Below are 8,509 nucleotides of genomic sequence, written 5' to 3'. Positions count from 1 at the left end.
CTGTTTAAGTAATGCCAGCATGACTTTCAGAGATGGAATTGATCTGTAATATCAAGTGAGAGTTTAAATTACCCAGACACTAAATTTATATACGCACAGAAGAATAAAATAATTTACCCCCCAATAAACTTGCCATATTTTCTGCATGAGTGTTAAGAATCGCAACAAGTGGACTATGTCTTAGTATGTTTTAGGAATACTAAACAAGGCAAAACACAAGTGACAGAATCCAAGGAATAAAACCATATATTTATCAAGGGAAGTTGCACCAGAAACTCCGGTTGATAAAATTTTGGTTTAGAGTCAATTGCTTCCAGCTGTTCAGTGAACAGAAATGTTTCTCTTATGTTTATTATCTTCATATCTTTTACAAGCAACCTTACAATCTCCCTAGAATCTTAAGTCAATATAATACCAAGGGGGGGGGGGGGAAACCTGGATAATTCCAGAATTAGAGTTAAGAATTCAATGAGTGAAACCTCCAAGAAGTATGTCACTTTGTCCCTGTTATATTACACTCCCAGTAAGACAAATGATACGATCCTCATTTTTATTGTTGTGTTGTACTATTTATTGCTCACTGAGCATTGGTCTTGTTCTGACCTAGGCTTCCTTAAAAAGTATAAAGCACAATCTTTGTCCCTGCAAAACCTCTTTTATTTACACGGCTGTCAATTACTGTCATTCACAGTCCGCAAGGCTTCACAAACAGTCTTTCAGGGGAATGTTTATAAACACCCACTGTATCTCCCTTGGAATGCTGCCAGAGAACTAATCGCCAAATGCAGGGCAAGGCCAAACTGGGCTCAGAGTGAAACAGAACTTTTCAAAGCTTGAACCGACCAGATGAACTAATTGCTTCCTGCAAAAGCTCACGTCCTGTTTGCTCCTCTTTTATGTCTTATGGGAGGGGCCAATCATCTCCAAGCCTTACTCCCAAGTTGATCCTGTTTTCTTAATTGTTCTTGTCTTCTGGCAGCTCTATGCATGCGCACACTGGGAACAGGCTCCCGCTGTTCTTCTGCCTCACTGATGTCAGACTCCAGAGGCTCCGGAGACTCCAGAGGCAGTACATAACTATCAGATGGCCTTGGCCCCCTCTCTGCCTCCGATGCAGAGCCCTCATCTGAGCTTTCCCCAGCCCCCAGGACTGGCCCAAGTTCCTCCCCAACTTCTTCACTGTCTGACTCTGCTACAGCTTCGCTGGCTGCAGGCAGGCTACAACAGGTCTCTGCTTGGGGATTTCTCATCCACTAAGAATTTCTACTAGGAAAAAAGTTCTTTTGTAATACAGGGAGCTTCTTGGTTGATATCAAAAACTCAAGCAGGTTGGACTTTGTTGGCAGTTACATTGAAGGTGACAAAGATGGTCCAAGAATTTAAGCAACACTTCAGATTAAGCTGGATGTTGATATAAAGCTAAAGTCCTAGAATTAAACTATTTCTGTGCCATCACCAAGAAAGCTAGGTATATGGTTGCCCCTCTATGTGTCAGTTTCTATTCTGCCCCAGCTACGGACCCCAAAGAACGCAGCACACACAAACTCTATACAAAGCTTATTTTACTCAAATAACTTAGTCTTTATCATTCAAAGGCTGTTAATGAACTGTCTTAACAGCCTACCAGAATTCTAAGATAAGGTAATCACAGTCTTACTAGAGTTGGCAGAAAGTCCAGAAGCAATTTTGCAGACACGAAGGAGAGTGAACTAAAGTTGTTCTCTACAGCTTGTTGTAAGCGGTGTTCCTTCTTAAATAGGCTAAGGGAGTGGCCAATTAGCCCCAAGCCTTACTCTCGAGACCTCCTCCTGAAGAGCCACTCCTGCCTTTTGGCAGCTCTGCACGGCTGTGCATTGAGAAGAGGTTCCTCCTCTTCGTCCTCTTCACTTAAGGGAGCTTTTGGAGGTTCTGAAGGCCCTGGCTGAATCCCTGCCTCTGGCACCACATCTTTTCCAGCCTCCTCACTGTCCGACTCGAACGCCAGTCGCACAGGCTGCTGGCGCAGCACCACACCAGCCTCCTCGTCGGAATCAGCTACAATCTGCACAGGCCGCTGACGGGCCACAACACTTTCAACTCAAAGCTGATTTTACCTATTTTTGACATATTTTACCTATTATTGACACTGTCCCCTTGTGTAGAGGGCTGCTTTGTTAGCTTTTATGACTGAGACTTTTTTTTTCCAATATCTATAGGATGACACATAAATAATGTATAAACCCAACCTGCCTAAACACTTTATGCACAATCTGCACCAGGGGTGGGTTCTACTTACCTTTACTACCGGTTTGCAGCGGGAGTGTGCGTGCGCATATGCAGAAGCTTCTGCACATGTGCAGATCAGTGGTGGGTTGCCCCCAGTTCAGACTGGTTCGCAAGAACCAGTAGTAAAACCGGCGGGAGGCTCCGCCCACCGCCCCAGATGTCGTCATTGGCGATCTGCGCATGCGCGATCCCATTGTTAACCGGTAGTAAAGGTAAGTAGAACCCGCCCCTGGCACAGATGACCCATGATGATGTCGTGGCAGGTGGGCGGAGCCTCTTGCTGGTTTTACTACCGGTTCTATAGAACCGGACAGAACCGGGAACAACCCACCACTGATCTGTACCATCACGCTTAGACCTCAGGCAATTGCAGAAAAACAGGTGTGACTTTTAGTTAGATAAGATAATGTCTTCTATGTTTTGAAATGGAGGGTGCAAAATCATTTGCAAGAGGAACACTTTTTTAAAAAAAAAAAATCCAATACCAGGCAACGGACTTCTAGGTGGAATAATGAGCTTTAAATCTACCTCAAACTAGCAGAATCCATCTACTTTCTAAATATACTACATATTTATCCCTGAGGATTGTTTACTTAAGGGGGCGCATACAGGATTTCTCTTTCCATTCTGAGGTTGCTGATATAATCGAGGGAGACAGTTTAATGTAGTGATTAAGGTGCTGGATTAAAAGAAAGGTGATGCGTTTTAGTTCTGCCTTGGGCAGAAAAGCCAGCTAGAAGTCTTTGGGCCTGTTCATTCTTTTCTCAGCCATAGGAAGAAGACAAATCGCTCCTAAAATGCTGCCTAGAACCAGCAGTGACAATGACTTTTCATTTGCAAATAGCAGGACATTCATTGGAGTCCTTGTTCTCCCACCTTATGTTAAAAAAAAATAAAAATCTGAAAGTTTACAAGACTATTGCATTCTTGTGCAAAAACTCACCGAATTGCCCAAATCTCACAATATCTTTATAGTTTAGTTCTGCCCCCTCTTATTAAGATAGATAGACAGACAGACAGACAGACACACACACACACAGAGAGAGAGAGAGAGAGACAGAGACAGAGACAGAGACAGAGACAGAGACAGAGACACACAGAGAGACCAGGAGACAGCAGACAGAGGAATAGATATATAGATATATACTGAATCTAGAACGTCATCATGCCTAGGTAATTTTTGGTTTATCATCCGACTAACTTTTGCCCCCAATCTCTCTGGAATTTTATTGGCACCATTTTTTTTTTTTAAAAAATGATCTACCAGCAAAAGATTTTGGAAAGCAAGTAACTTCATGACAAGTTTCTACCAGACCTTCCCATGCATATGGTCCTGATATGGTCTATGGTGCTTCTTGTAAAGTAGAAGAAAAACCATTTGACATGTAGATATAGAACAGACAGAGGAAAAAAAAGAATCCTATGAGATCGTATTCCTAAGAGATAGCAGGTTTGGTACAAGAACAAGTTGGCCAGTTAATGTTACATTATTTCACTCAGGGAGATAAAACCCAATGGCCTAAATCAACTTTCAGTCTGCACTGTAGGGATGATCTTGTTCAGCCTTGTTTTTTCTTTTGTTCTTTGTTCACTGCAGTATGTTCTCTTCAGCGGAGGTATTCGCTTACCTTCGCTACCAGTTCGCAAATGTGAGCGTGCATGCCACCTCTGCACCTCTGCACATGCGCAGGACTTTCTGTGCATGCGCAGAGTGTCAAAAACGGGACGTGATGACAGGTGGGCCAGAGCATCCTGCAGCCGCCGCTACCGGTTTGCCTGAACCGGATAGAACTGGCTGAATACCACCACTGGTTCCCTTGCAAAAGAAGCCCCTAAGGAAAGTCTTTGTGGCACAGTGGTTAAGATGTTAGAGCAGGACAGGAAAGTTCCAGGTTCAGTTTCTGCTTCAGCCTTGAAAGTTCATAGGTGGATTTTGACAATCATTCTCTCAGCTCAGTGTATAGCTCAGAGTGACTGTTATAAGGAAAATTAGAATGATAACTCTGTTCCTCTTGAGTGTTGTGGTCCACCAGCAGCCTGCAGAGCTGGCAGCAGAGTCAGACAGTGAGGAGGCTGGGGAGGAACATGGGCCAGTCATGGAGTCTGGAGAAGGCTCGGACGAGGGCTCTGCATCGGAGGCAGAGATGGGGCCAGGGCCAGTTATGCGCGGACTCCGGAGCTTCCAGAGTCGGATGTCAGAGAGACAGAGGAACAGGTGGAGCCTGTTCCTAGTGCACGCATGCGCAGAGCTGCCAGAAGGCAAGAACAGTTAAAACAAAAGGGACGACTCGGGAGAAAGGCCTGGAGATGATTGGCCCCTCCCATAAGGCTTAAAAGAGGAGCAAAGGCACGTGGGCCCTTTGCAGGAAAGCAACATTGTTAATTCTGTTCCCAGTCGGCATCTCTGTTTGATTCTGGACTTCATGTGGCTTTGCCAAGTAGGTCTTTGGCAGCCTGTCAAGGGAGATAAAGGTTGGTGATTATCCCGAAGGACGTCTCCTGAAGGACTTTTTGCAACTAATTGGGACTCAGCTGTGAATGAATGTAATTCACAGCTGTTGCAATAAAAGAAGTTTTTGGGATTACTCATGTGTTTTAATGACTCAGGAAGCCTAGATCACAACATTGAGGCCATGGAGGAATAAATCTAGCAAAAAGAGAAAAATTGGCTTTCCCCAGTATTGCCAATTTATGATTCCTTTTTTGCAACAACTTCAGTGATGGGCTGACTTTTTAAGTGGAAGCTAAATTTTCCTTAGAACTTGCAGTGAAGACTTGTTTCACTCAGTTTCTCAGACTTTCCCCAAAGACATTTGTAACTTTGGCCTCCCAGGAATTTCAAGCACAAACTGTACAAGAAGGTTTGGGTGATGGATGGGAATCCTGTAAGAAGGCAAATCAGAAAGAAGAAGAAAAAAACAGTATGGATGTATCCACTGAAATCATTAGGAACTGGGCTCAGTTCAAAGAAAACTATTTTTTTTTTCATTGATAAAAACGTCCTTCTTGGACTCACTTTTCATTTTGCTAAGGGATGGATGGAAGATGGGTCGAATGTATCTCTTAAACATTGTGTGGGAGGCTGTACTGATGAAGATACTATCAAAGCACATTAGAAACCATCTTGCAATTATGGGAATCTGTTGTCTGAGCTTTTAAACTTCCCCCTCAACAGTTCTGGCAAAACCCCACCAAAATTAAACTCAGGAATCAAAATCAGGGATCTATTGTACCCTATCCAGACTATGTACTATAGCTGAACACAGCTGGGCACAGTTTGTAGACAGAGAAATTATATTATCCTGAGGGGAGGAGAGATTCTCCGAATTTTTTTAGGATTAAACTCTCTCTTAAAGGTAACAGGAGCACTATTCCTGGGAAGAATTCTCACCTGAAAATGGGAGAGAATTAGAGTTGCCAGGTGTCCACTATTTGAGCGGACAGTCTGCTTTTTTCACATTATGTTCACTATTTTTTTTCACAAAATAGTGGACATTTTTTTTATTCAAAAGCTTTATGATGAAATGGTACGTAATCTAAAGCTGTACAGTCTAAGAGAATAAGGATAGGAGAATCGCGTTTTGTCTTTTTTTTTCATAAGTTAGAATGAGACAAAGATAGAATATCCACTGAACTCGATTCTCCAAAAAACTTAATGATGACATTAAAATAAAAATATATTATAAAATTATGTACAGTTCACATTTTTAAAATGTATTGTAGCTTGTGTCGACTGACCTAAAATGGCGTCGAGTGATGAGAGTGACAGCGGCGAGATTTTGAATTCTTTAAAACGAAAGAGAGGAGTGTGCAAATACACCAAAGACTGGGAAGCTACTTTTGCATGGATTACCAACAACGAAACCGACAGAACAAATACGACGGCCTACTGTAAATTGTTTGTAAGAAAATATATAATTTAATTGTAAAAATTTTTTAATTTTTTTTACTACTTAACACCCCCCCCCGCTTGTCCGCTATTTTTTGGAAGCAGACCTGGCAACCCTAGAGAGAATGAAAACATGAGAAGACCAGGAGATTGCAGGCAGATGGAGAATCATGTACGCTGAAAGACCAGATAACTCACAAAGCACAAGAACAGTATCTATTCTTTTTTTTCCTTTCCTCTAAATCCTCTTTAAAAGAATTTCTAAAGCAAATTCTCCTTCATCAAATGAAGTGAAAGCCAAGAGAAAACAACCCAGAGAATGGAAGTGAATGCATTGTATATCTCTTCCACTGAAAGCAGAACCCGTTTTCACTCCCATGTACATTGTGGTTTTTGTGTCTGTGTGTTTGAGATGGAGAAGAAAATACAGCTCTCGGTAGAGTCTCTAAACAGAAAATTGCTTCATTACAGCCATGATTCATACTGACTTCTGGAGAGAAGGGGGAAAAGAGCTTTGAGTGAAGTTGGCAGGGAAGAGGGAGGAAGGAAAACAATTATCTTAGATTGTGAATAAGCTTTTTGAATGGCAAGATTGCTTGATATAGAAAATGGGCATAGAGAAGTTTTCATGCCTTTTCTTTACTGATTCGCTTTCTGTAATGAAGAGAAGTCACTGGGAAGCAGATCAGGGGTGGGTTCTACTTACCTTTACTACCAGTTCGCAACGGGATCACTTGCGCACACGCCTTCCTTCTGCGCATGCGCATAAGCTTCTGATGATGTCAGGGTCAGTGGGCGGAGCCTCCCACCAGTTTTACTACCGGTTCTATAGAACCGGTCCGAATCGGGGGCAACTCACCACTGAAGCAGATCTCTTAAAGGAACGAAAAGGGATTGTAATTTCAATAGTAGAAATAAAAAATTCTCAAGTATGAGAAATTCAATACTGGGACCAGGGGTGGGCTGCTATGGGTTCACCCGGATTCGGGAGAACCCATAGCTAAGGTTATTGCCAGTTCGGAGAATCTCCAAATCCCACCCGTGGCTGGCCCCACCCACCCCACCCTCCGCGCCCCTCCCAGGAGTCTCCTCATGGCCCATTTTGGATGCGAGGTAAGTGCAGGGCCCACATGGAGGCTCAGGGAGGGGCGGAACGGACCTCCTGGAAGTTCCAGAAGACCTCTGGAGCCCAGGGGAGGCAGTTTTCGCCCTCCCAGAGGCTTGAGGAAAGCCTCCAGAGCCTGGGGAAGGCAAAAACACCACCACCCACCATGGTGCAGAAGGCCGAGTAGGCCACACCCACCCAGCAACCGGGCAGAGAACCCATTGCTGAAATTTTTGAAGCCCAATCCTGACTGGGACCACCACTTACCTCAAAAGGTGATAGGTTATCCTTGATTAGATGGGCTCAAGGGGATGCTAGGTAGACATTTTCCCAGGATTCTTTCAATTGGGTTCCAGCAGAGACAACAGGAGTATGGCTTAGATAATCCTTTCCAGCAGGACAATTCCACAATTCTATAAACCGACAAATCCTACAACAGACAAAAATAGCACTGATGGTGCCTCACAATCAAGCTTTGAGAGCACCGCAGGCAAAAATACTTCAGGTGTACCCCATTCCATACATTATTTGCTTATTTTCCGTGGTATTTTGAATATTTTTATGATATCGAAAGGAATTTGCTGGACCATGTAATCAACAAAATGTACAGAAAGAATCCAGGCTTTTGTTTGTTGGGGTCCTTGGCGATCTCTGAGCTTGCAGATGTTTCATTACCCAACTAGATAACATCATCAGTGCTGGAAGACAGTGAGGTTTGCTCTCTGTTTACATAACAATGGTTTGCCCTGTCAATGTGGGTAAGAAATTGGTTTCTTGATTCCTTGTACATGGAACAGAGAGCAGATTCTGACAGATTCTGGAGAACCAGTAGCGGAAATTTTGAGTAGTTCAGAGAACCAGCAAATACCACCTCTGGCTGGCCCCAGAGTGGGATGGGAATGGAGATTTTGCAGTATCCTTCCCCTGCCTGCCCACCAAGCCATGCCCACCAAGGCACACCATGTCCACCAAGCCACGCCCACAGAACCGGTAGTTTAAAAAAAATTGGATTTCACTACTGAGCAGATCCCATTCCTTTCTAGCACTGATGATGTTACCTGTTTGTGTAATGAAGCATCTGCCAGTTCAGATACCACCAAGGAGCCTGTAGAGATTCTCAGTCATCCAGGTTCTTGGATGAGAAGTGAAACCAGTAGTGGGTTTCAAAAATTTTTTTACTACTGGTTCTGTGGGCGTGGCTTGGTGGGCATGACATGGCTTGGTGGGTGTGGCTTGGGAAGGATACTGCA

Source organism: Pituophis catenifer, unplaced genomic scaffold (genome assembly GCF_029215685.1).
Source record: "Pituophis catenifer annectens isolate HBS135680 unplaced genomic scaffold, rPitCat1.0.hap2 SCAF_13, whole genome shotgun sequence".
NCBI lineage: Eukaryota > Metazoa > Chordata > Lepidosauria > Squamata > Colubridae > Pituophis > Pituophis catenifer.
Note: the sequence above shows the minus strand (reverse complement) of the source record.